The following is a 17,600-nucleotide window of genomic DNA, read 5'->3' as shown; positions in this document are numbered from 1 at the left end:
AAGTTTAAAAAGTTTAAAGAAATTATAAAATGTACAAAAAATAATTCTTTGATATTTTTTGGTGGGGATGGGTAGATCCTATATCTCCCTTGTGTCTGTAACTGTCTCTTGTTGGCGTCTCTGGTTTGCTTGTGGTGTTTGATTTTCCTGCGGCTTGGTTGGTCTCTTAAATCAATTTGTTTGAGCATGCAGAAAAATGCTCTGCTTTACCCAGAATTTTGTGATCATCCTCCCAGGCTAGTTCAATGAGAAGATCTGGTTTGAGTTTCACAAAAGAGGGAGATGGCTGTTTCTTCTAGTTTGGAGATGCTATGATTAGGCTAGTTTCTGGTAGGGTGGAAGCCTTTTAGCAAACAGTAGCTTTTCCTTAGGGGGCTAGCTTTTGATACACTGACAGAGCCCAACCTGGAGCCATTCTCAGGGTTTATGTTTACTGAATGTCAATTGATTGTCAAGGCTACTATAGGGAGGGGAAGCCTCTGGCTCTGTTTACCCAGTGAAGAAAGCCACTCTTGGGGCTGGTGGAGCTTTCTCCGCTGTACTGGGTCACTTTCCGCTGGGTGTAGCTGAGCCTGGAATGTCAGAATAGGTTCCTGTGACCTGGTAAATGACCCTTGTTTTCTTTCAAGGCCTGAGTTGAAGCTAGCTGCTCAGCCAGGTCTTTGTCAGTATCAAAGATGGAGATCTCTGGTAGTGGGGAGGGGAGGGATGTTCTTACCTCCTCTGCTCCCTGAGAAGGAGTGAGGATGTCAGGCTTCTTCTCATGCCAGAGTCTTGGTTCTTGGGTCGTCTCTGGTATGCAATCTGCAGGATGAAGATGTCTGTTCTTTGTCAGTTCTTCCTGGGTTGAGTAGAATCAACTCGCCTGCTGCATCTGGAGTCATTGTCCTGGACTCTTTGTGTTGTAGGTATGGCGGCTACAGCTGCCACCGCAGCCACCGCTGTCACAGTGGTGGCTGCTGACAAGTGCACAGATCTGTTTCCTTGCCTGGATTTTCTCTCTCTGGCCTAACTCTGTGTACTGTGATGGCACACTTGGTGTGATTCTCTGGCTTAGGACTGTTCACTGGAGCACTAAAACTGCTTTCTATGCGAGAGCTTGTTTAGCTTCCAGCTTCTCCTCTGCCATCTTCCTGGAACTCCTGTATGTATTTTTATTTTGTCAAGCACTGAGCTTGAACTCAGGTAGTGGCAGTTCTGCCTCAGGTTTGATCACTCTAGGCTGGGGTGCAGCCACTGGACCCATAGCCGAATCTGGGTTCCTGGGTCCCAATGGCTGACAGGAAAAAAAAATTAATGCAAAACAGAAAAAACCCTGGCAATTTGCAGATGGCTGCCAATTTTACATTTTTTTCTTTGCTAGGTGACCATACTGGGTCTGAATGACACGGTTGAAAAATGTTGGTAACCTGGCATTGCTGAAAGCTGGCAGGCTACCAGGGAAGCCATAGGCCAACACACCAACATAGGCCCTGTGTTTGATGCCTGGTCCTGACCCCTAAGAGATCTAAGAGTCTCATTCCTAGTCATAGGAATACCGATGGAAGATTATGAATAGCAAGGTTGAATTAGTTATTTCTGAATACTTCTATACAATTAGAGTGATTTTAGGAGGCCAATTGATTTTAATGAATGCTTTTTGACACATTCAAAGAATACTATTAATTACATGTATGCTATAGTTTCAGGACAGTGGTTGATTTAATTAACAATTCATTAAGGCTGAAAACAATAATATTAATTACATGAAGGCATAATAAACACCCAAGAATTGGCAGGAATGTAGCCCATATAGCTGAATAATGTGTAGACATCTCCGGCACTGTATAATGATCTATATTTATTTGTGTACTACAATCTGCATATCAATGTGTTCTTATTTTGTCAACTCATAGGGCTCAATCTCAGGTGCTGGAAATGCTAGTCAGCTTAATATGCTCCAGGCTGGCATGCTGACACTTACCCATTAATGAATTGGGCTTTGTAGACTGTGAGTTCAGATGTGAGAAGCCGAGAGTGAAACATGTTTTCTTTTTCTTTGAAAGTGGCGGTGACAGGTGGGATGTATAATTCAGATGCAAATCTATATGCTATGTAATAGGATGTAATAAATGTAAAAAATGTCGTAGGTGGAAGAATTGTCATTACAATAAATGAAAAACAGATTGAATTAGTAGGGAATCATTCTAGGATAAAATTAGACACAAAAATTATAGGACGTGGATTAAGTTTAATATTTTATTAAGCATTAACAGAATAAAAATTTCATGGAAACACAAATACCTAATAATTGGTAGTAACACACGATGCATAATTTAATAATATATAGGAATATGTCTCATTCTATAAAATACATAATTATAGTAGGAATGTACGTACATATGTGATAAACAATAACAGGATATTGAGTAATTTTAATTAATGCTTTATTAATTGTTAACTGGGACACGTCATTAAATGGAGACATAATTTAATACCTAATAATTGGTGGTAATACTATCTATAATTTAATAATATGCAGACATCTCTCTTTTTGTGTATATAATATTTTTATACAACAATCTCTATCTATTTATATCTCATTCACTCCTGGGGCTCAGTGGTTGAATATTCACCGAGGAAGCATGAAACACTGGGTTAGATTCCTCAGTGCACATAAACAGAAAACCCAGAAGTTCTGCTGTCTTTCATTCAATTGTGTGCTAGCCTTGAGCACAAACGCTTAGGAACAGGGTTAAAGCGCATACTCAAGCCCCAGGACTGCCGCCAAAAAAAAGTAGAATGTTTTAACTGCAACTATAGAAGGGCAAGAAGGACAGGACTTCAAATACCTCATCACAGGGTAATCTAGGAGTCTGGGACTGACAGCTTCCACCTAACCTGACTTAGCCAGATGTAAACTGCTGTAACCCAGATCCATGGGTTATCCCCATCATCCTGGTTACCCTGGCTTATCCCCATATCCTGTTTGCTCAGGGCCTTTAAAACTTGGCAGGAAGTCTGCTAGAATCTTTGATATATGGCTTGAAGTGGTAGAGCTCTAGTCTTGATCAAATGTTACTAGAATAGTATCCTCATGTTTTGAGTTCAAGCCCCATGGCTAACCTCCCCCCCGCAAAAAAAAAAAAAAAAACACCACACTAAACCATTAGATGTGAACTTTTGTGGTTTGTGAACTGTTCCTCAAAGAATGGTGATATTGATAAAATCACCCTAATTCTAATGAAAGCTTGTGGAATAGAGCTAGGTGCTGAGTCCTTCACAGGGTGCAGTTTGCTGCATCCTGCATTGGGTGCTGTGTGCTGAGTCTTTCAAAGGATGCTGTGTGCTGAGTCATGCAAAGAGTGCAATGTGCTGTGTCCTTCACAGGGTGCATTCTTTCTTCGGGTCCTTATAAGATCTCCACAACTGAGATGATTATGCAGACCAGAATACTGAGGCTCATTTATGTCCCCATGGCAGGGACAAAGATGTATTACTGAAGACTAGTAAGTTATCTCCTGCAGACAATTGTTTTGTTTTGTTTTTTCTCAGTCATGAACCTTGAACTCATGGTCTCGGTGCTGGCCCTTACCTCTTGGGCTTATGACTAACGCTCTACCATGTGGAGATATGGATCCCCTTATAGCAGAGGCCACAGCCTAGGGGTCTATAGCTAAAGTCTGTCATCCTGCCGTCTCAGAAAGCTGAGATCTGGGTTCCAAACTATCCCAGACACAAAAGCCTATTATCTCCAATCATCTCCATGAGCCTATTATTTCCAATTCACCACTAAGAAACCTGAAGTGGAATCTGGGTGCTTGTTGCTCATGTCTGTCATGCTAGCTACACAGGAGGATGAGATCTGAGGATCATAGTTCAAAGCTAGCCTGGGCAGGAAAGTCCTTGAGACACTTAGCACCGATGGACCCCCAAAAAAGCTGAAGTGGTGTTTGGCTCAAGTGGTAGAGCACAAGAGTTGAGGAGAAGAGTTCAAGGACAGTACCCAGGCCCAGATTTCAACTCCTACAACAATAAAGAAAAGACAGAAACAAACTAACAAACCTGAAGTAGAGGGCTGGGAATGTGTAGAGTGTAGATTGCTTTGCATATATGAAACCCTGGGTTTGATTTCTCAGGAACATATCACTAAAAAGAAGCCTGAAGTGTCTCTGTTGCTCAAGTGGGAGAGGGGTATCCTTGTACAAGAGAAAATAGGTACAGTGATCAGGACCTGAGTTCAACCTCCTGTGCACACGCGGGCTCACACACACACACACACACACACACACACACACACACACACACACACACACACACACACTCACAGACTAGAAGTGATGCTGTTAGACAAAATGGTAAAGCACCGGGCTTCTACACTGAGCTCATGGTCAGCACCCCAGCACTGCTTTCTACCCCCAACCTAGCCAGCCAGGGCCCAACTTGGAGAGGTCAAATGTTTCAAAACCTGAAGAGCTTAACAGCCCTAGATGACAGGAAGCTTTGTGATATCAGATATGTGCTTGGATTTCCCAAGGTTCCAGAAACCTAGGAGAGACATCATATGCCCATCATCATCCTCAATGAAACATTTCATGAGTTTCAGTGCCCCAGTTGTCTGCCAGAAGGACTGCTGAATTATATTGAGCACTGTATCTGAACACCGGAATATAGTCTCACAATGGCAGGATAAGTGCACAGGACTTGGCCTGCCACGGGAGGTGGCACAAATGGCTTCCTGTCAAACCAGAGCACTGGGGAAAGAAATAGATTGGGCTAAAATTAGACCTTTATCCTGACCTTCGGAGCCCACTCACACTCATTCTCACAATCTGACACAGATGGAGTTGTTTGTTACGTAGCTGTACAGAAGTGAGGCCTTTTGTCTGCCTGTCCAGACAATGAGAGAGACTTCTTCCAGCAGGCCTGGGATGCAGAGAAACCCTCAGGCTATACTGGAAACAGTGAGGGCAGCCGCAGAACATGCACTTTCATGAAATCAGTCTCTGTTATGAAATCATTTTATTGGATACAAATTTTCTAGCTTGGTGCCATTCATGGTAACTACTCTGGAGCTTCACCTATAGGAATGCATACATACATATACAAAGATATGGAGGTACAGGTTATTTTTGAGGGGGCAGGTCCTGGTGTTGAACTATGAGCCTAGGCATTGTTCCTGAGATCCTTTTGCTAAAGGGTAGTGCATTAACCTTGAGTCAAAACCCCACTTCTGGGTTTTTCTGTGATCTCTTAGAAATAACATTGTCATAGACTTTCCTATGCTGGCTGGATTCAAACTCTGATTCTCTACATCTCAGACTCCTGAGGAGCTCCGATTACAATGAGAAGCCACTGGCACCTTCTTTCTTTTCTTCTTCATTTTTTAATCTGGAAACCTGACTTCTTAACAGGGTCATACCAGTCTTATGAATTTATAAGTTAACTACCCAATGTCCTTTATACTTGCTTTCTCTAAGAAGGATTTTGCTTCCTCATCTTACCATCTGTTCATAGGTTTGAAACCAAAAGTGAGAAATGAATGTCATAGAATTTCTGTGCAAATGTCCACAGGACATACCAGCTCTGTCAGTTAGCATTGAGCTACAGCAACTTACTGTCTCAAGATGGGAGGACCAAAAGCTAGAGCGATCCTTATATTGTCTGCGTTGCTTCTTTTGCCTATAAAATGATCTAATAATTAGGAGTGTTGTGTCTCTCCAACCTTAAGTATCTAGAATATACTAGAAGCATCTTCATGCATCACTTTTCTAGTGTCTCTCGAGATTTAGACTCCAGGTTTGTGTGGAGGTGTTCCTTGGTGAATCCCTGAGGAAAGCCGCTTGAAACCTTTTTGAGAGATCACCCTTCAAAGTCAGCCTGAGCAGGAAGTCTGTGAGACTCTTATGTCCAATAAACCACCAGAAAACCAGAAGTGAAGCAGTGGACCAGAAGGTAGAAATGGGGCTTTGAGAGAGAAAGTCAAGCAGATGAAACAGGCTAGACCAGGCTGGAAAGCCTGGGAGGCACTTATGTCCGATTAACGACCAGATGGCTGGACGTGGAGCTGTGGCGGTGGTAAAGCCTCAGCCTTGGGAAAAACAGCTGAGGAACGCATCAGGCCCTGAGTTTAAGCCATGGGATAGCCTCAAAAACGTTTTCAAAAAGAGAAGGCCAAGTTTATGAATCAGTGCCCTACTTACTTATGTGTGTATATTACCTCCATGAGTTCAAACACACTGTATGCAATGATGCTTTTATTTATTTATTTATTTATTTTTCAGATATGATCCTTGCGCCTACTGCATCATCCTCTTCATGTCTTTCTCTTCCAGGGTTCCAGGCCTGTGTCCTTATATGATGCACACTGAAGATCTCAGCAGTATTTATTTACATTTTATTATGAGGACAATGCAGGAACAGTCACAAATCAGGCAGGGGTACACAAGATAGGGTTTCTTAGAAGTAACCAGTCTTCAGAAAATTAAACTTGAGGAAGTAAAATGGTAGCATACTTATGTAATGGTAGCATACTTATGAGGGGGCTGGGAATGTGGATTAGTGAGAGAGTGCTTTCCTAGCATGCAAGAAGCCCTGGGTACGATTCCTCAGGAGCACATACACAGAAAAGGCCAGAATTGGTGTTGTGGTTCAAGTAGTAGAGTGCTACAGACAGTGCCCAGGCCTTAAGTTCAACCCAAGACCTGGCAAAGAGATACCTAGGTAGGTAGGTAGATAGGAAGAAAGAAAGAAAGAAAGAAAGAAAGAAAGAAAGAAAGAAAGAAAGAAAGAAAGAAAGAAAGAAAGAAAGAAAGAAAGAAAGAAAGAAAGAAAGAAAGAAAGAAAGAAAGAAAGAAAGAAAGAAATATGATAGTTTAATCTTTGGACGTCAAGAGGAAAGAAGGGAACACTTCCCAGTCAGGAGGCCTTTTGCAGTGTGCCTTCACATAACCACAGAGCAGGAAGACTGTCTCTTTCCCACTTCTCAGGCAACCAAGGGCCCATAGTCAAGAGGGCAGAACTAGGTTCTAAATCATGTGCTTGGAGACAAAATAGAAACAGTCCTGCCTCTAGTTAGTCTGGGGATTTGCATTAATTATGTGGAGAATTAAGGAAGGAGAATGGACTGGCAGAGGTAGATGGGTCTTCAAATCTGATAGATGGAGAATCAAAAACCCACTCCCTAAGACCAGAGAGCAGGGTTTCTCTACTCTGCTCCTCCCCTCTCCCCCACTAAACTGGCTCTCTATTGGTAACCTAAAGGTAGCCTGAGGCTCCCTTCACATGAGGGAGGAAGGTTCATTAGTCATTGTTTGAAGAGGCCGAGTAAAGCCTGACCCTGGTGTAACTTTAACAAATTTTACAGGTTTTCCCCAATGCTGGTTGTGCCTGGAATAAATGAAGTGGTTTTGCAGTTCACTTCCCTGTTGAGTGTGTACGTTCTGCCTCCTAATCCTGTAGGCCTGGTCTCTGCACCTAGACTGGTTTTTTAAACTGTTTTCTGTCCTTCTATTACAGAGTTACACTGGAGTTCTTCCTGCTAACACAGCTAGGGCTTGGATCCTGAGAACTTCATCTGAATCCAGGATAGGTCAATAATGGTTCTTTCCTTCTTCTATAGCTCAAGTACTATAAGAACATTTAATGTGCAAGTAATTTCTCATCACCAAGGGAGACACACGAAGCTCTTGAATATCTGACCTTTCAGAAGTGGAAGTCATTTTGTCATAGATTTCCTGCCCTGGCTGGCTTCACCCTGTGATCCTGAGACCTCAGCCTCCTGAGCTAGGGTGATGGGTATGACCTACTTGTGCTCTGCTAGGTTCAGAACTGTAATGACATTGACAATACAAGTCAACTGCTTATCACAAAGGGCTTGTGTAGCATATTAAGCCTTTTAACCTTGGACCTTTAAGAACCCTGTAGGAAACAATATTACAATGCTATAGTCTGAGAGGATAGGCATATGTATGTGCTACACTTGAACCTTGAGCTCTGAGTCCATTTCTGGTGGGCATCAGTGTTCATGTTCCAAAGAATGTTCTTGTAATTAGCAAATAGGAAAAGTATTTTAATTAACCCTCACTCTTTTTCCAGTTGTGTGTCTCGAACTCTAGCCTGGGCACTGACCCTGAGCCCTTCAGCTCAAGGTGAACACTGTAGCACTTAATCCAAAATGCCAGATGGGTTCTTTTGGTGGTTCACTGGAGATAAGAATCTAACAGGCTTTCCTTTGGACTGTGGTCTTCAGCTCTCAGACTCCCGAGAAGCTACGGTTCCACTTATGAGCCACTGGCATCTGGCCTATGGTTTTAGACAGTCCTGGGCTTGATTTTGGGGCCTGGGTACTCTCTCTGAGCTCTTTTTCTCAAGGCTAGCCACTTGAGCTACTCCATAGCTTCTGGCTTTTTCTGAGTATGTGGCACTGAGGATTCAAACCCTGGCATTCATGCATGCTGAGCAAGCACTTTACCACTAAGCCACATTTCTAGCCCCACCCTCACAATTTTATACCTCACTTGCCTATCCTCAAGAAAAGGCTTCTGAGTATAAATCATCTAAAGAAAACCCGATAGAAAGTTTCCAAAGATAAATAAGACAAAGCTCATACTTGTGAGAGACTCTAATCATGTAAAGACTGTGACAAATGCTTCCATTTACTTATGTATTATGTTTCAACACTTAATAAAATATTAATGAAAATGAGTCAATGTCCTCAATTATTGGGTATAAATTTATAATAGTTGTGCAAAATGTAATAAATATTATGTGTATAAAAATACTAAATACAGTAATCAATAAATAAATGAATCAAAGGAAAATAAAATTCAAAATCATTCTTTTTCTGTGGGGGTCCGGTTGTGTGGCTTGAACTCTGGGCCTGGGTGCTGTTCCTCAGATCTTCAGCTCAAGGCTAGCACTCTACCACTTGAACCACAGCTCTACTTCCGGATTTTTTCTTTTTGCTTTTGTGGTGCTGAGGAATCGAACCCAGGGACTCAGGCATGCAAGGCAAGTGCTCTACCACTGATCCACCTGAATCATAATATGAAATTAACATACATATGTAAGTATATATATATATCATATATTACACATGTATAGAGATATTTTTTCCATTTCAGGGCCTTCATTCAGGCCCTGGGTACTCTAGCCTGAATTTCTTTCCTCATGGACAGTGAGCTTCGCCTTCACCCATGATGCAAAATAGTTACCTGGACGTTGAGCTCAAATCCTAGCAATGGCAGAAATACTGGCCCCAGTTCCAAGACACTGACATAATTTTTTAATGGAAGCAGTTATGTTTATTCAGTTCCATACTGAACATTTTAAAAAGTGTAGAATTTTGTACAGCTATTCACTCAGACATCCTTCCCTTACCTCCAAAATGCTTCTATGAGAACTACATTGTTTGTCTTTGTTCGTTTTTTATTGTAAAAATATTTTACAGGACCAAGGTAATGAGTAAATTTCACATTGAGCATTGTTACCTCCTCCTTTGTTTTCCCCCTACTATACCTTCCCTCCCATTGCCACAACTACCTCCCCCTGCTTAGGTCAGTGACTTAGGTTTCACTTTTGGTTGGCACAAGGTTTGAACTCAAGTAGTAGCAAATCTTCCCTCACATTGCTACAGATTTACCAAGACCCTGAGTTCAAATCCCAGGCTAGGAAAGAAAACTAGCAGAAATTCCAAACTAGGTAGCTTTATTTTTTTAATTTAGTTAAATAATTATGTTTTCTTTATTCTTTTTCATTTTTTTCTTTTGGCCAACCATGGGGCTTGAACTCAGGTCATGGAAACTCTGTCTCAGCTTAGATCTCTCTCGGCTTGGTTGCAGCCTCCAGAACCATAGCTGATCCTAAGATCCTAGGCCCAGGGGACTTTCTCGAAAAAAAACTGGAAAGCAGAAAAAGTGGCAACCTTCAGGGGTCTGGGGTTTTATTATTTTTTTCTTTGCACAGTGACCATCCTGGGTTTGAATGACATGGCTGCAAAGTAGATATGACCTGCCATTGCTGATGGCTTGTGGGCTATCAGTGAAGCCATAGGACAACCTGTGGACATAGGCACTGGGTTCAAATCCCAGTCCTGACACCAATGGCAGGAGATCACAAGAGACTCATTCCTATGCATGGGAATATCCATTGAAAGAGTAGTTCATGCATCCGTCTAGTCTAAAATTGGATGCAATAGTCCAAGAATGCTGATTGATCTTAGTGTATAGTTTATTAAGCATTAAAAGAATAATATTCCTTCAATGGTGGTATAATAAATACCTAAGAGTTGGTAGGAACGTAGTAGGTGTCATTCAATCATAGATAGACGGCTCTGGCACTCTTTAACAATATATATTTCTTTGTATATCACCGTCTGCCTATCCATGTATTGCTGTTTTGGCCAAAACTGGGGGTCAATCTCAGCCCGTGGGAATCACTTGACAGCTTCATTGACTAGAGGCTCCCATGCTCAAACTCACCCATTCATGAATTGGGCCTGCTAGGCCCTGAGATCCGATTCTAGCACTGCCAGGCATGATGGAGATCACATACATCTAAAATCTAGATTCTATATCATAGGATGTAAACAATGTAATAAATGGTTTAAGTGTCATCAGAGTCAATAAAATAAGTGGTAAATAAATTAATAAAAAGAATTAAAATGAATAAACGCACCAAACACAATATGGACTGAACATCTGAACGGAAGTATAAATCTTATTGTTAAGATGTATATAAGGAGTAACTTTTCCAGGACTGAGGCTTGAATTCAGTCCCCCTAGGAGGAGGGAATGGCGGGAGATCCTGAGATACTTGTTTCTGGACCTAGGAAGAGTCATGGCATGTGATCGATCTCATCCTTGAATCAGTAGTTTGTGCATGATGCAGTAGGAAATGATACGCAAGACTCATGGGGTATAGATTATTTGTAAAGAAGAGTTAATGAAGCATGACAATAATCATCACAGACATGAAATGAATGCATCAGAAAATATCGAAATATAGGTACACACAGATTGGTTTCCATCACAAGTCACCATCAATCCTACTCTATACAAATATATACTTATTTGCATTCTACCTTCTACTTATGAATGGATGACTATTGTGCTCCCCACTCTCCCCCCAGGGGGGCTCAAATTCAGGTACTGGGAATGCCTAGCTCCTTTGTCGCTCACAGGCTGTTGTGCTCATATGGACTCATTCACCAATTGGGCCTGCTAGGCCCCGAGTTCAGATCCCAGCCCTGCCAAAAGATTCATCTTGATGTAAGACGCCAATGGTTGCATATGTTTTCCTTTCCTCTGCAAGTCTTGGGTCTCAGCTAGGATGGAGAATGCATGGGCCACCCTGTGGTCATGGGAATAAGTTGTTATCCATGTCAGCCCAGTTATACCTGTCATCATATACATGAGAAAATACACAATAATCCATGAATAGTATACAAAATAAACACAATAAGTACACTCAATGCACGATGCAGTCCCCACACAGATGTGAACATACATCCCATGTTTAAATGATGCATTGAGCACTATTTTGGCCTCCCTGTGGCTCGATCTCAGTCCCTGGGAAAAGCCCATCTCCTTAGTGGCTCAACGTCTGGTGTGATCACGTGGACCGATTGGGCAGTTGGGCTCCTAGGCCCTGAGTTCAAAGCCCAGCAATGCCAAAAATTCACCCTGATGTAAGAAGCCAGTCATTGCACCTGTTTTCATGTGCTGTGCAAATTCTAAGTCTCAGCCAGCATGGAGAATATATAGGCAACTGATGTCAGCTTATATTTCCATAATTCATTCATCTGCAATAACAATGTGCAAGACTGGAAATGTGAAGCACTTAGACATGATTTTATTCTCGTTCATTTGGAAGATTAATTTTTAGTCAAAAGGAACGTTTAAAAATGGCCTAGAATTTATTCCTACCAGGTTTTATAAATGGCTTTGTGCAATGGTATGTGATTATTTTATTTTACATTATCCTATGTAAATATTCTACTACCTATAAGTTTTGGAAAAAGAAGAAAACTAAAATTTACTACTTAGAGGAATATGATAGAAATAGAAGACAGATTTTTTGTTTGTCAAATCTCTCATCAGTACCCATATTCAAGACTTAAAGTCATATTTCTTACTATGTTAGACAGATAGGGAAAATATATGATAAGGCAACACATGATAAGGCAACTATTAGTGACTTTAAAATGTACCTTCTTATGTGATGAAATTTACTTTATTAGCTAATATTTGGGTTTGAATTATGGGAGGCTGATCCATTAAACACATTTCTGGAAGGCCCCTACTGAACAACACAAATGGTGGGGGGTAGTATTTCTGCACTTTAATGAATGGTTGAACTTGTTTGGTATTAGTGCTGGGTACGTAAATCAACTCTATTGTAACTTGCTCCCTACACTTGAAAACCTTGTAATGTCACTATCATCTACTTGTCAAGTGTTATTTTGGTGAATATGATTTTTAAAAGTTTATTTGAAAAGGAATATACTTTCAGGAGATTAAATGTAGGTTACATTGGTTTGAGAATGACATTTTTATACTACAGAACCAAGTTTTACTGAAGTACCAGTGTTTTGAAGCACTAAGGGTATTCTCAATTAATGTTTTTCTAAATTATATTTGACCTCTAAATCAAGTTTTCCTAGTCTTGGTAGACCAATTATGATCTATCATTCCAGAAACTATTTTTTTGGCTGCACTGAAATCTTTCATTCATCATTAGGAGAAAGGTATTAAAAATGACGTTGTTCATTTGTGATTTTGTTCACTCATATGGGCTGGTCATCTGTAAATTGAAAGTTTGAATTACAGTACTTTCTCTCAGATTTTGTGATCTCATCTTTCATTTTAAGTTGCCTTGCATTTCACAATTGATTACTGCTAATTCTTGTAAGCAATTGGGGCCCTGAAATATTATAGGAAATGAGAAATTGAGATGAGTCTTTAATTATTTTCTGTTGGCATGTTGCATGGGCCTATGTTAGAAGTCATGCCCTTGTTATCTGATGATGCAGATAACTGGGACCTGTTATCCTAGGATCCGTGGGTCCTGCAGAAGAATAATAGCTTTTAGACATCATATCAGCAAAATTTGGGTATAATCAGTAAGAATGCTTTAGAAATATGGAGAAAAACACTTTGGGACCAGCAAGTTAAAACAATAAACAGAGCATCATAATAAAATCCCTTATAGATTAGCAGAAAACAATACTGTTATTATACCATGTTTATTCAGAAGACCACGAACACTTAGAAGATATCACAAGCTTATACTGAAGATATTGCATTGATACTTTTTATATTCTAATATATATTCTGAACCTAATTATTTATATTCCAATCTATTTATGGGAATAAATGTCAATATATTTGTCAAATTATCAATTCTAGTAAGATTCACTGTATAAAATTTAAAATCAGCACATATAAATATAAAATATATAAGTACATATAATATAAAAATTGTTTTGCATTGTTGTGTTGTGTTTAGGGAATCAAAGGCAACTCTGTTTTAAAGTATTATTCCATTATCTCTACCTCAGTTTTTGGTAGAGTTAGACTTAAAGCTCTACCATTTGTAGATATGCAGCCTAGAGGCAAGAGGAAACACTGTGATTAAAACATTACAAATTTAAGGCCTAATATCGAGGAGAAACATATGGACTTCTCCAGGAGCTATGGCAATATTTGGTGATAGAATGTCAGTAGTGTAAGTTCCTGCTTGGTTGGATGATAGACAGGTCAGGACAGTAGGTAATCATGCATATGAACAATTTTTTTCACTTTCTTGGCTTTAGCAACTTTTGAAATGATACGTATAATAAACTATTATGTTTTGATAAAATACCTTCTATTCTGAACAATTCTGTCTGAACTGTTCATCTCTCTATGATCCCTTGTAACTAAGATTATTTTTGATCCAGTAAGACAATCCATGCTTTCAGCGTAAGATATTCTGGTTGGTCTGTTCCTACATGGAAGAAAGGTAAAGGTTCAGTGTCAATGTCTAGTGCGTTGGGGTCCCTAGGTAAGGGTCACAAAATCACCAGGACACAGGGGATGCAGAGTGCAAACAGCAATTGCCACTGCATGCTGTGCTTTATTGTTAGTGGGTATTTAAAGACTAGCAAGCATCATATTTGCCAAGATTTGGTCAGAAAACATTCACACAAAAAATTTCCACAGATACATTTTTACTTAACCTATGAGAGAAGGTCTAGGTATATTATTATCTAAACTATTTTAGATCAAGCTCAAACCACTTCTCCAATCTCAGGAAAATGCTTGACCAGCTGTTAATCTATGCTTAAGCAAGGAGAAGAGCCACTTCCTCAGCTCCCAGGAGTCTGTGACATGTTTTGAGATAGGGAGAGGGAACATTTTCCCTCTGTAGCCTGGCGTTCCAAGAGCTTTCCTAATTCCAAACACAGTCCTCAGATAACCCCGAGGCTGGAGCCTGCATCATTCTGCCCCCTCAACATAGACCCTGAGTCTTCACAGTTCACGTAGACATTTGTCCCAGCAAGACCTCATTTGGGAAATTTTAAGCTGCAGAAAGTTAGAAGTAGCTCTTAAGCAAGGCTTACTTTGAATCCATTAGCTCCACAAAGCTAACTCAGTTGATAAATAAGTACTTGAAAAGCCACCACCTTTGGACTTAGCTGTAAAGGCTTCAAAGTATGATCAAATTTAAAATGAAAATGACGAAATAGTCACTGACAAAAAATTGTAAATGTGAGCAATCGACCAAACTATATAAGTTTTTCCCACTGTACACAGAAATTTAGAGAAATAAGATCAATAGCATTTTCAGGAACAATAAGGGTTCCTTGTTACAAATAGGCAACAATGGATATATGCCTGTATAAAGATTGTATCATTAAGTACTTAAATTTAGAGGATATTACATGCTTCAGCAGCAGGTCTACCCAAATTACAACAATACAGAGATTAACATAGCACTTGCACAAGGATGATATGAAAATTTGTGAAGTATTCCATATTTTTCATTCTTCTGATGCAAGAAATGAAAAAGTTATTAAAAAGTTGATTACAAAAATATAAGTGTAACAATACATGTAATTCATAGAATTAAAGGTTAGTTTGACATCAGTATATTAAATTTTCACCTTAGAAAGGCCTTTACATAGCATAACCTTTACAAAACTTGAAATTAGATAATATTGCCATTTTATCCCAAAGAAATAAAATAATAAAAGAAACTAAGAAAAAAAAGGAGTCTTAAAATTCTTCTATATGGAATGCAATCTGAAAGGTCACATTTACTAATGAATCTCTACATTATATAACAATGTAGAATTCAAAGTATTATATCTAGGAGAGAATGAAATAGATTATGAACATTACAAAAACATAGATATACTTTGTTCAGAAAAGCACCCGGAACATCTTTAGTTTCTATACTATTCATTTCAACAGATAAGTTAAAATTATTTCCGATTTAAAGAATCACAAACTCTGCAGAAATCATTACAGATGTATACAAACAACTCTTGAATACATTTTGATATCAAAGTCATGCAATTCACTTGGAAGAATACCATGGAATACATAAATTTTTATAGTAAGATATTGCTGTTGCTTTGTATTGTGAAAAAATGTGTAGGGACACAAAAGATGGACTGGCATTTTTGAAATTTAAGAAACATAACCAAACCATTATGATTTAGGAGACCAATTTGTACAGCCTTCCACAATTTCAAAGAGGTAATGATACGTACTTACCCTTTTGGCAATATCAAATGCAGTTTCTTCAAAGTTGTTCTTCAGACCTGGTTTGATATAATGGTTCAACCGAAGGAGATACAGAGTATCTTTGCTATTTCTATTCCCAGCAGCAAGATGCAAGGAGGTCAAGAGGCCTTTAGTTGGGGATTGGTATCTGCATCATGATGAAGTAATAAAGAAGCCATTTTGGTATTTTTCCACATATAAGTACTGTGCAGGGGTGTCCAGCCATTCAGAGTTATTGCATGAATATCTGCCTTGAGCTGCCAACTCATGGACAAAATCTAAGTGTCTACTCTAGGCTTCCCGATGAAGAGGGGTATACTCATCCTCATCCCTAGTATTCATCTTCGTGGCCATTTTGGAAAGCAGTGTTCACAACACAGTAAGCCGATACATTTCGGCATCCCAAAGAAGAAATTTGCTTGGATCCTACTCCATTTTTTTCTTGCAATTGATACCATTCCTCATTTTTTCATCTTGTTCCTTGTCTTTGTCAGAATTGCCTAACCAGTGATTTTGAGTACCAGTGGGAATGAGGTGTCCATGTATTTCCCCAATAGTTCACATTGGTTGAACTGGTCAGAAAAAACTGGTGAATGTTCTGCATATGTTTTTTCACCATGATTTATTTTCTCTTTTTCAAATTTTACTATTCTAAATTATTCTAACTGGAGAGTAGTGAATTATAGGGAGCAGCGGAAAGATTTTCCTCAGTATTCAAAGGTACAGACTGAAAATAAGGACCCGTGGTGTCTTCATGTGCAGCTTATTCTAGGAATGAGAAAATAGGAAACAATGCCTTCTATGTAAATGATTTGGGAAATACCATCACAACATATGTGATTTAAGAGCTTCCTAATAGCTTTCTAATGTTGGTATCCAACATTAGAAAAAATGTATAATGCAGTAATAAAATAGAAGTCCTTTGTATGACTACCTAAATTCTTGTTTTTTTTAAAGACACTTGTTTCCATCTAAAAATAGGCCTATCTATTGTCTTCAGGTGATTTTGATGATTGAAGATGCTTAATGAGAAGTAAAAATGTATTAGTAGTCCTTTGCTATCAATTAAATTTCACTTTTTCTTCGTGGAGAATATAATGATCAAAGCAATAGTTCAGAATCAGCAAGCAATAATTCAGAATCATGCTTCAAGTACAAGTGAATCACCAGTAAGTAGCCTCCTCCGTTGTTTCCCCTTCCTATACCTTTCCATCCTCCCCACCCAATCCTCCCGCCTTCCCTTCTCCTCTCTCCTCCCCAGCCCCTCCACGAAAGTTGTAAAGATCGTTTTCAACATAACGACTTGTACATTTCACTGTTGCAATGGGTCTACCTGTATGGACATAATTTGTATCGGTAAAACATGAGTGTCTTCCAGTAGTTCGAATGCTATTAGAACTTAAGTCTCCTTAGAATTAACATATACATCTATGACAGTTAGTGAGGAAAAATAGCCTGTATTATATTCAGATTTTCTGGCTTTCTTCTGGTGCATTTTGTTTTGCTTTTTCATAGGATACCTAGTGAAATATCATAATAATTTGGTCCTCATATCCCTTAGGTTCTTTTCTTTTCTTTTCTTTATTTTTTAATATTTTTGTGAACATACTGTACAGAGGGCTTACAATTACATGGGCAAGATAATGAGTACATTTTTTATCAAGCATTGCAGATTCCTCCTTTCTTTGCCATTCACATCCCTTCCCAGCCTCCCTCCTTCCCCCCACCCAATCCTCGGCCCCCCCACGTCTTCCCTTCCCCCCCCCCCCCGCACCAAAGTTGTAAAGTTCGTTTTCGACATGACAACATGTAATTCTCATTGTTGCAACGCGTCCAACTGTATCCTTA

The 17,600-nt window shown here is 39.5% G+C and overlaps 1 pseudogene; it reads left to right on the top strand.

The window, feature by feature from the left end:
- The first annotated feature begins 14,905 nt into the window (after positions 1 to 14,905).
- On the top strand, positions 14,906 to 15,005 carry LOC138828691 (U6 spliceosomal RNA; annotated as a pseudogene).
- Positions 15,006 to 17,600: the final 2,595 nt, after the last annotated feature.

This window comes from Dipodomys merriami, unplaced genomic scaffold (assembly GCF_024711535.1).
Source record: "Dipodomys merriami isolate MVZ:Mamm:240054 unplaced genomic scaffold, mDipMer1.0.p SCAF_1610, whole genome shotgun sequence".
Lineage (NCBI taxonomy): Eukaryota > Metazoa > Chordata > Mammalia > Rodentia > Heteromyidae > Dipodomys > Dipodomys merriami.
The sequence above is the reverse complement of the archived record's forward strand: the minus strand, read 5'-3'. Positions and strand labels throughout refer to the sequence as shown.